The sequence below is a fragment of the Sinocyclocheilus grahami genome, unplaced genomic scaffold (genome assembly GCF_001515645.1).
Source record: "Sinocyclocheilus grahami isolate Dianchi unplaced genomic scaffold, SAMN03320097.WGS_v1.1 scaffold39.1, whole genome shotgun sequence".
Taxonomy (NCBI): Eukaryota; Metazoa; Chordata; class Actinopteri; order Cypriniformes; family Cyprinidae; genus Sinocyclocheilus; species Sinocyclocheilus grahami.
The window spans coordinates 1466138-1486438 of record NW_015505218.1 but is presented as its reverse complement, the minus strand read 5'-3'; the positions used below and the strand labels follow the sequence as shown (position 1 = coordinate 1486438).

At 40.2% G+C, this 20301-nt stretch overlaps 1 protein-coding gene across 1 annotated transcript in view; it reads left to right on the top strand.

Annotated features, from left to right (window-relative positions):
* Window positions 1–20301, top strand: part of LOC107581977 (glutaredoxin domain-containing cysteine-rich protein 2-like) — a 52226-nt gene that overhangs the window by 29124 nt on the left and 2801 nt on the right. The gene's annotated exons all lie outside the window — the stretch shown is intronic.

The window sequence follows — 20301 nt, the reverse complement described above, 5'->3', positions numbered from 1 at the left end:
TTGACCAAAAATCATAAGATCGATCTAGTTAGATTCAGAGCAGCAAACCGAATCAAATAATACCCAGTTTTCCCATGTAGGCCATTTTGATTATGTATTTTACAAATGATTTAGTGTACTGGTATGAATCTTATAAATCTTATAGAACCACTTGTGGGAAAGTTATGAAAATTTCGAAATTTGGCACACAGATAGAGGACGGTCTCATCATTAACCACAGCAAATTTGGAGTCTTTAGCTCAAACTCTCTCTAGTGCAAGCAACAGGCCAAATTTGCACTCATGTTTCTGTTAATAACTTTTGAACTGTAAGGTCTACAGCAAAATTCAGTAACACTTTACAATAAGGTTCATTAGTTAACGACTTTATTTAGCATGAACTAAGAATGAACAATACTTCAACAGCATTTATTAATCTTAGTGTTAATTTCAATATTTACTATTGCATTAAAATCAAAAGTCGTGCTTGTTAACATTAGTTAACCCACTGTGAATTAACACAAACTAACAATGAATGACTGTATTTTCATTAACTAAGATTAACAAAGATTAGTAAATACTGTAATAAATGCATTGTTCATGTTAGTTGATACATTAACATTAAATAATGTAACCTTATTGTAAAGTGTTACACACAATTATTTTTTCCTCTTGGCTCCTGCCGTGTTGAACGCATAATGGAATGCATTTAAAATGTCTGTAGTCAAGATTTTTTGAACTCATCCTAGAAAATTATAAATGTTAAAGACCTATAAAATTTGAAGACTTCTAAAATAAAACAAATCCTATATCCCAGCACTGGGGTGAGATAGGCTCTTTGAATAATTGTGCATTTTGTGCAATGACAGCTCATTTGCTTATCTGCTCATCCTGCACATATATCTAAATATACTCATATCTCTATCTAAATATGATGGCTATAGATGCCTAACCGTATTCATTGTGGTATGTTTTACAACATAAATATACTCCTCTCTGCACCAGTTCAATGGCATCTTGCCATTTTGGGCCACCTGTGTTCCTGAACATGATGAGTGATGGGATGTGCTTGGCCTTAAATACTACTATTAGCTGTATTGGAGGCAGTATGGATTTAGTGTGCATTAAGGGCACTGAACTTTAGCATTTTTCAGTCCTGGGATAGTCTCGCTAATCTCTTTTATTTTCTTAAAAGCTTTTAGTTTTAATTACTTTTTCTTATTTGTGTCTGTTTGAATTGTTTTTAGCTTTTTTTTTTGTTGTTCATTTAAATGTTTTAGTTTTGAAATGTTGTTGTATGCATTTGTCATTTTTATTTAATTTCTTTTATTTTCTTAAAAGCTTTTAGTTTTAATTACTTTTTCTTATTTGTGTATGTTTGAATTGTTTTTAGCTTTATTTTTTTTTGTTTTCATTTAAATGTTTTAGTTTTGAAATGTTGTTGTATGCATTTGTCATTTTTATTTAATTTCTTTTATTTTCTTAAAAGCTTTTAGTTTTAATTACTTTTTCTTATTTGTGTATGTTTTGACAAAGTAAAGTAAAAGTAAATACTGAAGTGGTCAAGATGTGAATACTAGGAGTAGGTCAACTTTTAACTTTTCGTAGGCTCATTTTCATCTTTTACTGGCACTTATCGGTGTAGTTTATTATGTTTCACACTAAAGCTGTTTTTTTTTTCATTTCTTGGATTCAATCCTAACTTGTTGGTGTCTCATTGCTTTGTTACAATTTATTTTGTAGAAATCTGTAATGAAAAAATATATATATTTGAATGATTAATTTTCACCACAAGTATGGGTTTTCTAAGTTCTAAACATGAAATAATGGTAAAATGCGAGTGGCTGATTGCTTTCATAAAATGGCAGCTGCAACAACACAGTTACGTGGTATGAGTTAACAATTGTATTAATACATTTATTCTGCCATGTAATACAGCTCATTAGCCTAATTCTAGGCTATTTACAGTTTCCAAGTAACGCAGCGACAGATCCAATCTGAATTTAGAGTTGAAACTATCCATTTATAATCAAGATTCTATTCTATTCTATTCTACATTCCTGTTGTCTCTGCTTTCACCTTGAGGCTGCCTTTGAAAAAGAAAAAATTGGCCACCCTCTGTTACACTGCCCCAGCGACGACCGTTTGTAACTGCTTTGTAACTGCTTAACCTGGCACACTGTACTAATCTGAATGTCATTAAGCAGATTCCCCGTGTCTTTATTCTTATCTCAGGAAACACATGAGGCAGAGAAGTAAATCTGCTTCTTTGGGGGAAGAATGGCCTGACGGACAGCCAAATGGAAGGGCTGATGGGCCACATTCCCATAATGTACTAGCGAGGTATTGAGGGGAATAACTAAACTGGTATGTGTAAATGCTTGGTTGCCCAAGAGCAGCCAAGCATTGTGATCTCTAAGAGTGACAAACTTGTGGCAGACCGGGATTCGTTCTGATGAAGACTAACGTTGGCAGCTGGCCTGCCATTATCCATTCAGTCACAGCCAGCTCGCTGCAGGTGCAGTGGTGCTAAAAGGCCGGAGCATTTAAGGTGTTGTGAATGTTACAGAAAAACCAGGGCAAAGGAAGACAGTTCAGATGTTCAGATGTTGAAGACCATTATGTAAACTCAAGCTTTTTTTTAATCAAAAGCTATTGGACTGCTCGGCTAACACAAAAGCTGCAGGTTTCATCCTGAGCAGGGGTGAGCTAAGGAAAAAATAAAAAAATGCTGTGATCCCTCTTCAAGAGGATGTCTTCAATTTAATGAATTTTGAGTTGAGAGGAAAAGACTTGCAGGATGGCAATTTAATCTCCTAATAAAATATACATATAACAGTCAGGCACTTGAAATTTAAATGATAATTTAACATGGTCTGCATTCACAAATATGTTTTTGTTAATAATTCAATCAAGTTCTGAAATTGCTTTAAAGTTTTTTTTTTTCTGTTATGCAACTCCATAAGTTTATTTATTCATTTTGCAATTGCTGAAATATTTAATCTTGCCATTTTTAAAATATCAGAACAGGTAGTGCTTGAATAATAATAATAAAACTAATAATATACCTCCTTGACTTTTATTAATAGGTAATTAACAAACATTACAGATGTGTTAATGCACGTGTTAATAGAAAAGCCATGAAACCTTCAATCATTCAAATGTATACAGTGAAACATTAAACTTTATACTTTAAACACATCTCATCCCCTGTGATTACCAGTGCAAAATCATAGTGTACCATCTCAGTTTACTCTGACAGAGTCATGAATATTTTGTATCTCTTGCAGCTGCTTTGCCTTCTTCATGACTGCAGGCAGAGCAGTGAGTTAAGAGCCGCCTCTGGTTTGTTGGATGGTGTGAGCACACTAATGCCAGCTTCAAACAAATCACCTGTGATGTTTAATGCATCAGCCTGTAGAACAGAATAATATTGTCACTCTTGATTTCTAGCAGAATCCCCAATGTTTGGGCCAAACATACATTTATGAATTATGAGAATGCACACTTTGTGTATTACATATTGACTCAATATTTCTGCAATAACCATTCTTGTAACACAGGAAAACTGATATTTAAAATATCAGCAAAATATATAACAATTTTATTGATTGATTGATTGATTGAAGATGATTTGCATATGACCAAATACATATATGCTTGTGGCAAAATTGTGCCAAACTTTACAAAAAAAACAAAAAACCTTAAGTAAAAAGTCTGGCAACTAGCCCCTGCCTCCACTATATTTGGGCTATATATAAACCAATAGATATACAGTGCACTCCACTAATATTGGCACCCTTGGAAAATATGAGCAAAGGCGGCTGTGAAAATAAATCTGCATCATTGATATTTTTGATATTTCATTTAAAAAAAAGTGGGGAGAAAATCTCATGATGAAATACATGTTTTTCTCCAATGCATGTTGGCCACAATTATTCGCACCCCTAGAAATTCTTATGAGTAAAATATCTCTGAATTATATTCCCAGTCATATTTACATTTTTTTTAACACATCAGGGTGATTATGAGCATGAAATTGTCCAGCCACGACTTCCTGTTCCACAGGATTATAAATATGAGGAAAACAAAGACCAAATTCCCTTAATCATCCATCACAAAGAGTAAAACCAAAGAATATAGTTCTGATGTGCAGATTGTTGAGCTTCACAAAATAGAAAGTGGCTTTAAGAAAAGAGCTAAAGCATTGAAAATCCCCATTTCCACCATCAGGGCAATAATTAAGAGGTTCCAATCAACTAAAGATGTTACAAATCTGCCTGAAAGAGGATGTGTGTCTATATCATCCTAATGCACAGTGAGGGGGAGAGGCCAAAGACTCTCCAAGGCTCACAGCTGGAGAATTGCCAACCCGATCTCATGAAAGTGCGTATAAATAGTACGTCAAATAAAAACGAAAACTCGTGGTATTGATACTCAAAAATGGACTTTGGTGTGTATATGCTACGCAATGGGTAGGTTTAGGGTTGTGGGGTAGATGTGTATCATATGTACGCAAAAACTGCGTATCATATGCACGCCAAAAAATTTCGTATCATATGCATGAGAAAAACTGCGTATTATATGCATGCCAAACACATGTGTATCATATGCACGCCAAAGTCCATTTTTGCGTATCAATACCACGAGTTTTCGTTTTTATTTGGCGTACTATTTATACGCATTTAGATGAGACCGGGCTCGAATTGCAGAGATTGTTCTTGAGGTCTTGGGGTCAGAAAGCCTAAAAAATATCAAACAGCCCCTCCATCACCACATGCAGTTTGGGAGGGTTTCAAGAAAAATTATCCTCGCTCATCCAGAAACAAACTCCATCATCAGTCGTCAGACACGACTGGAACGTCAATGAACTTCTATGGTCAGATGAAACTAAAAAAGAGCTTTTTGGCAGATGGGTTTAGTACAAACTGGGATAAAAAAGTGCTCCATGTCCACATTTAAATATACTGCTGGATCTATAATTTTGTGGGCCTGTTTTTCTGATGGAGGTCCTGGACGTCTTGTTCAGATGCATGGCATCATGGATTCTATTAAATACCAACAGATAAAAAAAAATCTAAACCTGACTGCCTCTGTTAGAAATCTTAATTATGGGCTGTGGTTGGATCTTCCATCAAACATCAAAATCAACACAAAAATGGGTCACTGAGCACAAAATGAAGCTTTTTGCCATCAGAGGACTGGCAAAGGCCAGTCCTCTGACCTGAACCTCATAAAAAATGAGTGAGGTGACATGGAGCTGTGAATCTGAAGGATCTGTAGAGATTCTAGATAAAGGAATGGCCTCTGATCTCTTATCAGGTGTTCTCCAAACTCTTTAGGCATTACAACTCAGAGCTGTTATCTCGGGAAAAGGACGTTGCAATAATTGGGTGCCAATAATTATGGCCAAAATTAACTAGAGAAAGCATTTATTTCACAATGAAATTTCCTCCCCACTTCCAATTGTTTTACTTCAATGATAGGTTCGAATTTTGTGAAGTTATTATGGGCTGTGGTTGGATCTTCCATAAAACATCAAAATCAACACAAAAATGGGTCACTGAGCACAAAATGAAGCTTTTTGCCATCAGAGGACTGGCAAAGGCCAGTCCTCTGACCTGAACCTCATAAAAAATGAGTGAGGTGACATGGAGCTGTGAATCTGAAGGATCTGTAGAGATTCTAGATAAAGGAATGGCCTCTGATCTCTTATCAGGTGTTCTCCAAACTCTTTAGGCATTACAACTCAGAGCTGTTATCTCGGGAAAAGGACGTTGCAATAATTGGGTGCCAATAATTATGGCCAAAATTAACTAGAGAAAGCATTTATTTCACAATGAAATTTCCTCCCCACTTCCAATTGTTTTACTTCAATGATAGGTTCGAATTTTGTGAAGTTTTTGAATGAAAGATCAAAAGAATAAACAACAAAGATTTATTTCCACAGCCGCCTTTGCTCATATTTACTAAGGGTGCCAATATTAGTGGAGGGCATTGTAAAATTAATTCAAAATGTGTGGTTTGGCAAACATTAGTGCAATGTTCATAGTTGATGAATGTGATTATCTATACCTGTGGGTTACTCACACTACCACACCAGTTGCTTAAAAGTCATTGCAAAATGGCTCAGAAAAGTGGTTAGTCCTGAGCAGCATTTGTTTGCAGATGTTTGCTACTGTGTATCTGAGTGTAATGACATTCATGATTTAAATGATCAGATAATTGCGGCCACTGTAGTTTTCATTAACCGATTCCAGATAAATAGATTGTTGAGAGCTCATGCACACTTTAAATTCATAGAGTCCATTATAAACCAACACGGCATGACACTCCATCAATACCAGATACTCTAGCTTGCATCGAAAATAATTAACTCTTTTCCTGAGATGAAAGGTTATGCCATCACATATTTTTGCCCAGCGGCGTGCGCTTTTATGACCATCTGGAAAATAAGGAACTGATGAGATATCATCAGAGGCATCATTACGACAACATCTAAAGCACTCAGAAAAATGATGTCCCAATGGAGGTACCCCACAGAAAAATACAGTCTCTAGTGACAGCTGAAAACAAGCACGCATGCAGATTAATAATAATTTAGTACAACCTAGTTGGAGACTTGATACCTTCAATGAGTCTTTTACTGAGAGGCACACAAAACAATTTCTCACATGAATGATTTCATAGTAATAGCAGATATGAATACAGGGAGGAAAAAGAGGCAAACCATCTTAGCAGTTGGTTAGAATGCAATAACAGTCAACTAGGGGGATAATTGCAAGATGGATGTTAGAATGCACAAGGGTTAATGTCAGCCATTTGTTAGATGCTGTCTCAGTAAAATGACTCCCTGCTGGCTGATCTCAGGGATTTCTGCTGTTTTACACACTGCAACCTGCCCAGAAAGAAATAGAAAAGATGCTAATAGCATTTAACTATTAAAAACAATGCCATCAAATGTGTGATGGAATGTGACTAATCTGTTGTAAACTAATTTCAAGTCAAGTCAAGTCTGCTTTATTGTCAATTCTTCCACATGTACAGCACATACACACAGATAATTGAAATTGCGTTACTCTCAGACCCTTGGGTACATACAGATAACATAAATACAGATTAAATACAAAAATACAAAATACAACTATACAAATATACAAATAAGGTAAAATGTAACAATTCCAAGATAGTCTGCATTGTATAATCATAACTTTGTTGATTTGTTTGTGAGTTTTAGTGTGTGAGTTTTATTCTTCTGTGATCATAATAAATGTTAAGAGATTGCCGTACCAAAAAAAAAATATATATATATATAAATCAATCAATCATTACAGAAAAAAACAAACAAAAGAATCTTATTAAATATTTGCTTAATGGCAACTTTTTATTGTCATTTTTTGGTAATATTTTTTACATACCTTTTTAACCTACTTTTTAAATGTAATTAAATTTTTGTTTTTAAAACAAGTTACATCAGTTACATTGTAGAAACATTTTATGCCACAATTCATTTATAACACTGTTCAAGCTAATCATAATTTGAAACTAAAAGTAGTTAGCTATATCTTAGGGTGACCGTATCAAAATTGAACAAGGAAATGTATTTTAAATACAGCAAAAACAACGTAGTTTATATAACAGAAGCTAAAAATATAATACAGAGTACAGGGAATCAAATCGATCACATCTTTTTTTGTGATTTCTGAATGAACCAATTCACTAGAATGAATCAGACTCACATAAAGTATGTCCCAGTTTGCATACTTCAGCACTATTCTATGTTATTTTGTAGTATAAATAGTGCAAGTAGTGTGTTCACACTAAAAAATAAAAAAGTGGACTATACCCAGATGCACTTAAAGGGGTCATATGATGTTGCTAAAAAGAACATTATTTAGTGTATTTGGTGTAATGAAATGTGTTTGTGGTTTAAGGTTCAAAAAACACATTATTTTCCACATACTGTACATTATTGTTTCTCCTCTATGACTTTGATACTTATTATAAAAAAAAATACATTAAAAAGATCAATATGGTACATGCATTCATACAGTACTTACATTGACTAAAGTAAGCCTCTTCTGTGATATGTTTAATTCCTGTATTCAAACTGTCCTTATATGTAATGTGAAAAAAGCATAAAAACACTAACATTCTAAAACTTTTCTACATAGTTTGGCAAATAATAAAAACTGCAAACTGCTTATTAATATTTGAAAAAAAAAAATCTAAAGCCACATTTTCCGATCAAAAATTCATGTGGTGCAACCAACATGCAAAAATATGCTGAAAAATAAAAAAATAAAATAAATATATATATATATATATATATATAATATGTAAGGAAATATGTTACTTGATAGTTATTCATTTTTACTTGAAAATTACACCACATGACATTTCTAGAGTCGTTAATTAAAATGTTTCTTAAAAATAGTTCTAAAAAAATCATTTCCATCCAACATGAATTTAAAGAGCGTATTTGTAAGAACTTGGCATTTAAAAGATCTGTCTATTTCTTTATCATTAACAATCTTATTTGTCACTGACCCTTTTACTATTGTTCACAATAAGGATTATGGATTTAAACCCACCCCCAACTCGTCACAACCCACCAGCTAAGTATTACATTTGTGTAACCCACCTCTGTTCCCATTACGGAGGCGAACAAAACCTCAAATCACTCTTATTGCGGAACGCTGCAATTGCTGCTTCTCTAATTTTTGCCTGGGAGACGTATAATATAATAATTCCATAAACTTACACTGAAGGTGGGATGTGAGCCATATCTAGAGATTTGAATATCATGTGGTTTGGGGCTTCATGTAGCAACCAGCAAGAACATGCTAGCAACCATATAGACCATCATAACAAACCCCTATCAAAGACTTCATATATATACCAAGAAGGTGCACTCCTATTACTTATGAATGGAAGAAAGTGCAATGTGCCCGCCTTCTCAGTGGGAAGAGCCAATCTCTAATAGGCAAAGTCATCGCGTTACTGCAGCTACCTTTAGATTTCATTGGTGATTTCAAACAGTTTTGAAGAGTTTGATGTTTCCCCATCGAAATTACTTGCCTTAAAGGGGCTTTGGTCCTATAAACCAATCAGAACCTTAAAAATGTCACTGAACAATCAGTTATCACTGATGTTCTCTTCACTAATGTTATCATCGCTTTCAAAAAACGTTTCTGTTTTTTTTTCAGTTGACTGATAAGTGTTTGCCTTGATTCTGATTCGTAGCTTCTGCTGCTTTTATCATTGTACTGCGTAAATGTTTCATTATATTTGATAATGCTTTGCAGTGTCAAACTTCATTCCAGCCCACGTAAGTATAATATCTATTAATTTTTTTTCCCACTTTATGAGCACATTGAAATGGAAATCGCCCTGTTCACAGTAATCATCATTTCATTCCAATGGGGCATTTTGCAAAACTTGCGACAGTAACTAAGGTGGGCGAAGTTTAGAAAACGGTCATTTGTTGTAGGCGAAACACAATGTGTGTTTTGTAAGGATTCATTATTGTCCTTCTCATTAGGTTTTTTTCTGGCATTGAAAAGCAAAACATATCTTGCCAGATTTTCTCTTGTTTTGTCTTAGTCCGCGGTCACAGTTATATTTATGAAGTCTCAGTTTTTATGCCACACTGTTACTAATTCATAGTTCCCGGATCTAATAATAGACCCACACTCCAACACAGCTTCTAAACATAGGCATGCGATTACATCTCAATCGCATAGAAATTCTCAGCTTTCCTTTCCATTGTAAACTGTGTTGTGTTTCTCTGCCTCAAATCTGAAAAAAGAAATATATAGATATATAGAATATATAGACTGAACAAACATAATCAGACAAGGTGGATCTTTAAATAAGATTGAAGGCTAGTTTGCTTCTTTGTGTTGTATTAAGCTTACATTTTCATTCAAATGTCACCTGTGACATGCTGTTGAAAGACTAAACTGTCAAAGATCCTCCGTTTTGCATATCAGCATGTCAAGAAAAAAACCCGACAGGATATTTATCACATTTTTCATCATCAGATCACCGACATTTAATCTAATCAAATCTATCAATGTCTCAGAATTTTAAAAGCCAGCCATGGTACAGTGGGAAACGCACAGGCTCATGATGTTGGTTTCAGTCTGGCCTGCATCATGTCCTAATCCTGTTTCCCATCTCTTGCCCCAGTGATTTCCTTGTCCTTTTGTCCTTTGATTGTCCTGTCCTTAAAAGACTTAAACATTCCAGTAAAATAGATCCAGAGTAAATACGATTAACATTTTGCATTGTTTTACCTAAGATATTACAATGTTATTTAACATAATGTAATACAATCTAATTGTAGTAGGGCTGCCACAATGTCATATTTTGCTCTACGTGATTATCACAAATTCATGATAATGATATATCGCAATATATACACCGTTTTAAAAAATTAATGGAACACTTTGAAAAGACATCAGATCTCAATAGGAAAAAATATTATGCTGGATATCTATACTGATATGGACTGGGTAATGTGTTAGGAATGAAAGGATGCCACATCGTTTGATGGAAATGAAAATTTTCAACCTACAGAGAGCTGAATTCAAAGACACCCCAAAGATCAAAGTGAAAAAATTATGCAGCAGGCTAGTCATTTCACTGTAGCAACTCAAAATGGTACTCAGTAGTTTGTATGGTCCCCACGTGCTTGAATGCATTCCTGACAACGTCAGGGCATGCTCCTAATGTGACGAAGGATGGTGTCCTGAGGTATTTCCTCCCAGATCTGGACCAGGGCATCACTGAGCTCCTGGACAGTCTGAGGTGCAACCTGGCGGCGTCAGATGGACCGAAACATAATGTCCCAGAGGTGTTCTATTGGATTTAGGTCAGGTGAGCGTGGGGGCCATTCAATGGTATCAATTCCTTCATCCTCCAGGAACTGCCTGCATACTCTCGCCACATGAGGCCGGGCATTGTCGTGCGCCAGGAGGAACTCAGGACCCACTGCTCCAGCATAGGGTCTGACAATGGGTCCAAGGATTTCATCCCGATACCTAATGACAGTCAGGGTGCCATTGTCCAGCCTGTAGAGGTCTGTGCGTCCCTCCATGGATATGTCTTCCCAGACCATCACTGACCCACCACCAAACTGGTCATGATGAACAATGTTACAGGCAGCATAATGTTCTCCACGGCTTCTCCAGACCCTTTCATGTCTGTCACATGTGCTCAGGGTGAACCTGCTCTCATCTGTGAAAAGCACAGGGCGCCAGTGGCAGACCTGCCAATTCTGGTGTTTAATGGCAAATGCCAATCGAGCTCCACAGTGAGCACAGGGTCCACTAGAGGACGTCAGGCCCTCAGGCCACCCTCATGAAGTCTGTTTCTGATTGTTTGGTCAGACACATTCACACCAGTGGCCTGCTGGAGGTCATTTTGTAGGGCTCTGGCAGTGCTCATCCTGTTCCTCCTTGCACAAAGGAACAGATATCGGTCCTGCTGATGGATTAAGGACCCTTCTACAGCCCTGTCCAGCTCTCCTAGAGTAACTGCCTGTCGCCTGGAATCTCCTCCATGCTCTTGAGACTGTGCTGGGAGACACAGCACACTTTCTGGCAGTGACATATATTGATGTGTCATCCTGGAGGTGTTGGACTGCCTGTGCAAACTCTGTAGGCTCCAGGTATCGCCTCATGCTACCAGTAGTGACACTGACCCTAGCCAAATGCAAAACTAGTGAAAAACAGTCAGAAAAGATGAGTAGGGGAAATTTTTTTAGAACCATTCCTGTTTTGGGGGTCGTCTCATTGTTGCCCATCTAGTGCACCTGTTGTTAATTTCATTAACACCAAAGCAGCTGAAACTGATTAACAACCCCCTCTGCTTCTTAACTGAAAAGATCAATATCCCAGGAGTTGAATTGACTTGATGCTATACTCTGATTAAAAAGTGTTCCTTTAATTTTTTTGAGCAGTGTATATAGAAATGTATACAGAAAAAATATTATACTAAATAAATAATATATATAGTCTTTTAGTGATACATTTATATACAGACACTTCATTGTCAGACCCTGTTCCTGTCATGTGTTGTGTTTTCCTCCCCCACGTGCTTCCTATGTTTCCTTATGCCCTTATTTGGTCCTTCCTTTTCCCTGATTAGTTCTTCATTTGTTTCCAGCTGTGTTTAGTTAATTATCCTCGTTTCCCTGTGTACTTAAGTTCTAGTCGGTTCAGTCTGTCTCTGTCGGGTCTTAAACGTCGATGTTGTACTACATGTTGTGTTCCTGCCTGCCCTGTGTCTCCCCTTCTGAAGTTCATTAAAATCTCCTTGTTGATGTACTCCACGTCTCCTCGCTCCGCGCTCCTCCTGTAGGCAACCGTGACAGAAGACCCGACCATGACAGTAGTAAGTGGCGCCCTTTCTCTCCGTGTTTGTTTTTCGTTTTGAAAGTCTTTTAGTTTTTCCTGGTTTTTCCCCCACGATGATGGAGATCGACTCACGCTTCGCTGCGCTGTTGTCAAGCCTGCTGGCCACCACGAAGTCAGGCCCGCTGGTTGCGCCGTTGTCAAGGCGGGCTTGAGTTGCAATTGAATTACGGGCATCTTGGCAGGAACGGGGTCATGAGGGCATTCTGGAGGAGCGAGCACTGGGGGGCACTCTGGACTGGATTCAGGGACTGGAGCCCTCCTTGGGCTAAACGTGGGGACTGGAACTCTCTCTGTGCTAAACTCGGGGACAGGGGCCCTCACTGGGTTAAACTCGGGGACAGGGGCCATCACTGGGCTAAACTCGGGGACAGGGGCCCTCACTGGGGTAAACTCAGGGACAGGAGCCCTCACTGGGGTAAACTCGGGGACAGGGGCCTTTACTGGGGTAAACTCGGGGACAGGGGCCCTCACTGGGCTAAACTCAGGGATAGGAGCCCTCACTGGGCTAAACTCGGGGACAGGGGCCCTCACTGGGGTAAACTCGGGGACAGGAGCCCTCACTGGGCTAAACTCGGGGACAGGGGCCCTCACTGGGGTAAACTCGGGGACAGGGGCCTTTACTGGGGTAAACTCGGGGACAGGGGCCTTTACTGGGGTAAACTCGGGGACAGGGGCCATTTTGTAGGGCTCTGGCAGTGCTCATCCTGTTCCTCCTTGCACAAAGGAACAGATATCGGTCCTGCTGATGGATTAAGGACCCTTCTACAGCCCTGTCCAGCTCTCCTAGAGTAACTGCCTGTCGCCTGGAATCTCCTCCATGCTCTTGAGACTGTGCTGGGAGACACAGCACACTTTCTGGCAGTGACATATATTGATGTGTCATCCTGGAGGTGTTGGACTGCCTGTGCAAACTCTGTAGGCTCCAGGTATCGCCTCATGCTACCAGTAGTGACACTGACCCTAGCCAAATGCAAAACTAGTGAAAAACAGTCAGAAAAGATGAGTAGGGGAAATTTTTTTAGAACCATTCCTGTTTTGGGGGTCGTCTCATTGTTGCCCATCTAGTGCACCTGTTGTTAATTTCATTAACACCAAAGCAGCTGAAACTGATTAACAACCCCCTCTGCTACTTAACTGAAAAGATCAATATCCCAGGAGTTGAATTGACTTGATGCTATACTCTGATTAAAAAGTGTTCCTTTAATTTTTTTGAGCAGTGTATATAGAAATGTATACAGAAAAAATATTATACTAAATAAATAATATATATAGTCTTTTAGTGATACATTTATATACAGACACTTCATTGTCAGACCCTGTTCCTGTCATGTGTTGTGTTTTCCTCCCCCACGTGCTTCCTATGTTTCCTTATGCCCTTATTTGGTCCTTCCTTTTCCCTGATTAGTTCTTCATTTGTTTCCAGCTGTGTTTAGTTAATTATCCTCGTTTCCCTGTGTACTTAAGTTCTAGTCGGTTCAGTCTGTCTCTGTCGGGTCTTAAACGTCGATGTTGTACTACATGTTGTGTTCCTGCCTGCCCTGTGTCTCCCCTTCTGAAGTTCATTAAAATCTCCTTGTTGATGTACTCCACGTCTCCTCGCTCCGCGCTCCTCCTGTAGGCAACCGTGACAGAAGACCCGACCATGACAGTAGTAAGTGGCGCCCTTTCTCTCCGTGTTTGTTTTTCGTTTTGAAAGTCTTTTAGTTTTTCCTGGTTTTTCCCCCACGATGATGGAGATCGACTCACGCTTCGCTGCGCTGTTGTCAAGCCTGCTGGCCGCTACGAAGTCAGGCCCACCGCCCACAGCTCACTCAAGCCCGCCGGCCACCACGAAGTCAGGCCCGCTGGTTGCGCCGTTGTCAAGGCGGGCTTGAGTTGCAATTGAATTACGGGCATCTTGGCAGGAACGGGGTCATGAGGGCATTCTGGAGGAGCGAGCACTGGGGGGCACTCTGGACTGGATTCAGGGACTGGAGCCCTCCTTGGGCTAAACGTGGGGACTGGAACTCTCTCTGTGCTAAACTCGGGGACAGGGGCCCTCACTGGGTTAAACTCGGGGACAGGGGCCATCACTGGGCTAAACTCGGGGACAGGGGCCCTCACTGGGGTAAACTCAGGGACAGGAGCCCTCACTGGGGTAAACTCGGGGACAGGGGCCTTTACTGGGGTAAACTCGGGGACAGGGGCCCAAAGACTTCATATATATACCAAGAAGGTGCACTCCTATTACTTATGAATGGAAGAAAGTGCAATGTGCCCGCCTTCTCAGTGGGAAGAGCCAATCTCTAATAGGCAAAGTCATCGCGTTACTGCAGCTACCTTTAGATTTCATTGGTGATTTCAAACAGTTTTGAAGAGTTTGATGTTTCCCCATCGAAATTACTTGCCTTAAAGGGGCTTTGGTCCTATAAACCAATCAGAACCTTAAAAATGTCACTGAACAATCAGTTATCACTGATGTTCTCTTCACTAATGTTATCATCGCTTTCAAAAAACGTTTCTGTTTTTTTTTCAGTTGACTGATAAGTGTTTGCCTTGATTCTGATTCGTAGCTTCTGCTGCTTTTATCATTGTACTGCGTAAATGTTTCATTATATTTGATAATGCTTTGCAGTGTCAAACTTCATTCCAGCCCACGTAAGTATAATATCTATTAATTTTTTTTCCCACTTTATGAGCACATTGAAATGGAAATCGCCCTGTTCACAGTAATCATCATTTCATTCCAATGGGGCATTTTGCAAAACTTGCGACAGTAACTAAGGTGGGCGAAGTTTAGAAAACGGTCATTTGTTGTAGGCGAAACACAATGTGTGTTTTGTAAGGATTCATTATTGTCCTTCTCATTAGGTTTTTTTCTGGCATTGAAAAGCAAAACATATCTTGCCAGATTTTCTCTTGTTTTGTCTTAGTCCGCGGTCACAGTTATATTTATGAAGTCTCAGTTTTTATGCCACACTGTTACTAATTCATAGTTCCCGGATCTAATAATAGACCCACACTCCAACACAGCTTCTAAACATAGGCATGCGATTACATCTCAATCGCATAGAAATTCTCAGCTTTCCTTTCCATTGTAAACTGTGTTGTGTTTCTCTGCCTCAAATCTGAAAAAAGAAATATATAGATATATAGAATATATAGACTGAACAAACATAATCAGACAAGGTGGATCTTTAAATAAGATTGAAGGCTAGTTTGCTTCTTTGTGTTGTATTAAGCTTACATTTTCATTCAAATGTCACCTGTGACATGCTGTTGAAAGACTAAACTGTCAAAGATCCTCCGTTTTGCATATCAGCATGTCAAGAAAAAAACCCGACAGGATATTTATCACATTTTTCATCATCAGATCACCGACATTTAATCTAATCAAATCTATCAATGTCTCAGAATTTTAAAAGCCAGCCATGGTACAGTGGGAAACGCACAGGCTCATGATGTTGGTTTCAGTCTGGCCTGCATCATGTCCTAATCCTGTTTCCCATCTCTTGCCCCAGTGATTTCCTTGTCCTTTTGTCCTTTGATTGTCCTGTCCTTAAAAGACTTAAACATTCCAGTAAAATAGATCCAGAGTAAATACGATTAACATTTTGCATTGTTTTACCTAAGATATTACAATGTTATTTAACATAATGTAATACAATCTAATTGTAGTAGGGCTGCCACAATGTCATATTTTGCTCTACGTGATTATCACAAATTCATGATAATGATATATCGCAATATATACACCGTTTTAAAAAATTAATGGAACACTTTGAAAAGACATCAGATCTCAATAGGAAAAAATATTATGCTGGATATCTATACTGATATGGACTGGGTAATGTGTTAGGAATGAAAGGATGCCACATCGTTTGATGGAAATGAAAATTTTCAACCTACAGAGAGCTGAATTCAAAGACACCCCAAAGATCAAAGTGAAAAAATTATGCAGCAGGCTAGTCATTTCACTGTAGCAACTCAAAATGGTACTCAGTAGTTTGTATGGTCCCCACGTGCTTGAATGCATTCCTGACAACGTCAGGGCATGCTCCTAATGTGACGAAGGATGGTGTCCTGAGGTATTTCCTCCCAGATCTGGACCAGGGCATCACTGAGCTCCTGGACAGTCTGAGGTGCAACCTGGCGGCGTCAGATGGACCGAAACATAATGTCCCAGAGGTGTTCTATTGGATTTAGGTCAGGTGAGCGTGGGGGCCATTCAATGGTATCAATTCCTTCATCCTCCAGGAACTGCCTGCATACTCTCGCCACATGAGGCCGGGCATTGTCGTGCACCAGGAGGAACCCAGGACCCACTGCTCCAGCATAGGGTCTGACAATGGGTCCAAGGATTTCATCCCGATACCTAATGACAGTCAGGGTGCCATTGTCCAGCCTGTAGAGGTCTGTGCGTCCCTCCATGGATATGTCTTCCCAGACCATCACTGACCCACCACCAAACTGGTCATGATGAACAATGTTACAGGCAGCATAATGTTCTCCACGGCTTCTCCAGACCCTTTCATGTCTGTCACATGTGCTCAGGGTGAACCTGCTCTCATCTGTGAAAAGCACAGGGCGCCAGTGGCAGACCTGCCAATTCTGGTGTTTAATGGCAAATGCCAATCGAGCTCCACAGTGAGCACAGGGTCCACTAGAGGACGTCAGGCCCTCAGGCCACCCTCATGAAGTCTGTTTCTGATTGTTTGGTCAGACACATTCACACCAGTGGCCTGCTGGAGGTCATTTTGTAGGGCTCTGGCAGTGCTCATCCTGTTCCTCCTTGCACAAAGGAACAGATATCGGTCCTGCTGATGGATTAAGGACCCTTCTACAGCCCTGTCCAGCTCTCCTAGAGTAACTGCCTGTCGCCTGGAATCTCCTCCATGCTCTTGAGACTGTGCTGGGAGACACAGCACACTTTCTGGCAGTGACATATATTGATGTGTCATCCTGGAGGTGTTGGACTGCCTGTGCAAACTCTGTAGGCTCCAGGTATCGCCTCATGCTACCAGTAGTGACACTGACCCTAGCCAAATGCAAAACTAGTGAAAAACAGTCAGAAAAGATGAGTAGGGGAAATTTTTTTAGAACCATTCCTGTTTTGGGGGTCGTCTCATTGTTGCCCATCTAGTGCACCTGTTGTTAATTTCATTAACACCAAAGCAGCTGAAACTGATTAACAACCCCCTCTGCTTCTTAACTGAAAAGATCAATATCCCAGGAGTTGAATTGACTTGATGCTATACTCTGATTAAAAAGTGTTCCTTTAATTTTTTTGAGCAGTGTATATAGAAATGTATACAGAAAAAATATTATACTAAATAAATAATATATATAGTCTTTTAGTGATACATTTATATACAGACACTTCATTGTCAGACCCTGTTCCTGTCATGTGTTGTGTTTTCCTCCCCCACGTGCTTCCTATGTTTCCTTATGCCCTTATTTGGTCCTTCCTTTTCCCTGATTAGTTCTTCATTTGTTTCCAGCTGTGTTTAGTTAATTATCCTCGTTTCCCTGTGTACTTAAGTTCTAGTCGGTTCAGTCTGTCTCTGTCGGGTCTTAAACGTCGATGTTGTACTACATGTTGTGTTCCTGCCTGCCCTGTGTCTCCCCTTCTGAAGTTCATTAAAATCTCCTTGTTGATGTACTCCACGTCTCCTCGCTCCGCGCTCCTCCTGTAGGCAACCGTGACAGAAGACCCGACCATGACAGTAGTAAGTGGCGCCCTTTCTCTCCGTGTTTGTTTTTCGTTTTGAAAGTCTTTTAGTTTTTCCTGGTTTTTCCCCCACGATGATGGAGATCGACTCACGCTTCGCTGCGCTGTTGTCAAGCCTGCTGGCCGCTACGAAGTCAGGCCCACCGCCCACAGCTCACTCAAGCCCGCCGGCCACCACGAAGTCAGGCCCGCTGGTTGCGCCGTTGTCAAGGCGGGCTTGAGTTGCAATTGAATTACGGGCATCTTGGCAGGAACGGGGTCATGAGGGCATTCTGGAGGAGCGAGCACTGGGGGGCACTCTGGACTGGATTCAGGGACTGGAGCCCTCCTTGGGCTAAACGTGGGGACTGGAACTCTCTCTGTGCTAAACTCGGGGACAGGGGCCCTCACTGGGTTAAACTCGGGGACAGGGGCCATCACTGGGCTAAACTCGGGGACAGGGGCCCTCACTGGGGTAAACTCAGGGACAGGAGCCCTCACTGGGGTAAACTCGGGGACAGGGGCCTTTACTGGGGTAAACTCGGGGACAGGGGCCCTCACTGGGCTAAACTCAGGGATAGGAGCCCTCACTGGGCTAAACTCGGGGACTGGAGCCCTCACTGGGCTAAACTCGGGGACAGGAGCCCTCTGTGGGATAAATTTGGGGACAGGGGCCCTCACTGGGCTAAACTCGGGGACAGGGGCCCTCACTGGGGTAAACTCGGGGACAGGAGCCCTCACTGGGCTAAACTCGGGGACAGGGGCCCTCACTGGGGTAAACTCGGGGACAGGGGCCTTTACTGGGGTAAACTCGGGGACAGGGGTCCTCACTGGGCTAAACTCGGGGATAGGAGCCCTCACTGGGCTAAACTCGGGGACTGGAGCCCTCACTGGGCTAAACTCGGGGACAGGAGCCCTCTGTGGGATAAATTCGGGAACAGGAGCCCTCCATGGGCTAAACTCGGGAACAGGAGCCCTCCGTGGGCTAAACTCGGGAACAGGAGCCCTACGTGGGCTAACCTTGGAAACCGGAGCCCACACGGGAGCGAGCTCTGGGGCTCGAGCCGACATTGGATCAAGCACTGGGGGGGGCGCACTCAGTCGAAGAAGAGGGCCCTGAGCCATGCATTTCTCCTCTTCTAATTACGGATAAATTGGGCTGCCGGCGGGCTTGTCGTCGTTGCAGCGGCCGGCCGCAGCTCTCTCAGGCCCACCGGCCCTGACTTCTTGGCGGCGTCGATTCATATTTAATAGTATTTGATGACTTATTACTTGTATTTAATATTAATATTACTTTCAACAAAACATTTGCGTTGGGTTTGTAAAAGCTGTATTTATGCACGTTTTGGCTCAAGTTTTTGTTACGTTTACACCATACTGTCCAGCAGGCATCACCAGCATTCGAGCGTTTAAAAACAGTGAATCATTTTGCAAAGCAAATTGTTCAACTGATTCAAAGCTTCGAAAAGGTTTGTTTTTCTCATCAGTACAACATCAAAGTACAACAATTTATGGAAATTACAACATATTTTACTCCAAACTTGCGTTAAAGCATCAGTTTAATTTTCTGTGTGAGAGCACCCTCCAGCATTGAGTATGAAGGAAACATAGATTACATGTAATAGTTTAGTGCTGTGCACTTTTCATGTCATTGTTGTGTTATCGCCAATACCAGTGTACCACAACACCCCCATTTAACACAAAAATTATATATTATATATATTTGAGGTGTGAACGAAAGTGCATTTTGGATTAGTGCTTAAATATGAGCGCTTGAGGGCAGAATGTGCTGCGGTGAAAGTTAATACAGATTCACCAGACAACCGGTTAACAGTTGATATGAAGTCAGGAAGGAACTGGAAACTCAAAGAGAGGAAAGGAACAGCTGAGGAATGGAGCGAGAGAGTTGTCCATTGCTTTAAATGTCCTATTATAATAATATAAATATAACTATTTTTTTTGACAAAAGGATGATTCTTCAATGAGTAGAAATTTTCTATACCCCTGATTTTGAAGGGGAGAAAATACTCTTTTCTGTAACTCTTTTCCACATTTTCCTAAAGTAGTATTTTAAGTTAATTTGATATTTATGTATACACACACACTAAGATATACTGTAACTATCACTCCAAGCTTTTAAAAGAAAACTTGAATTTCCAAAATGTATCACATCATGATCAAATAGTAGCTTTGTTAAGTGTAATTACCA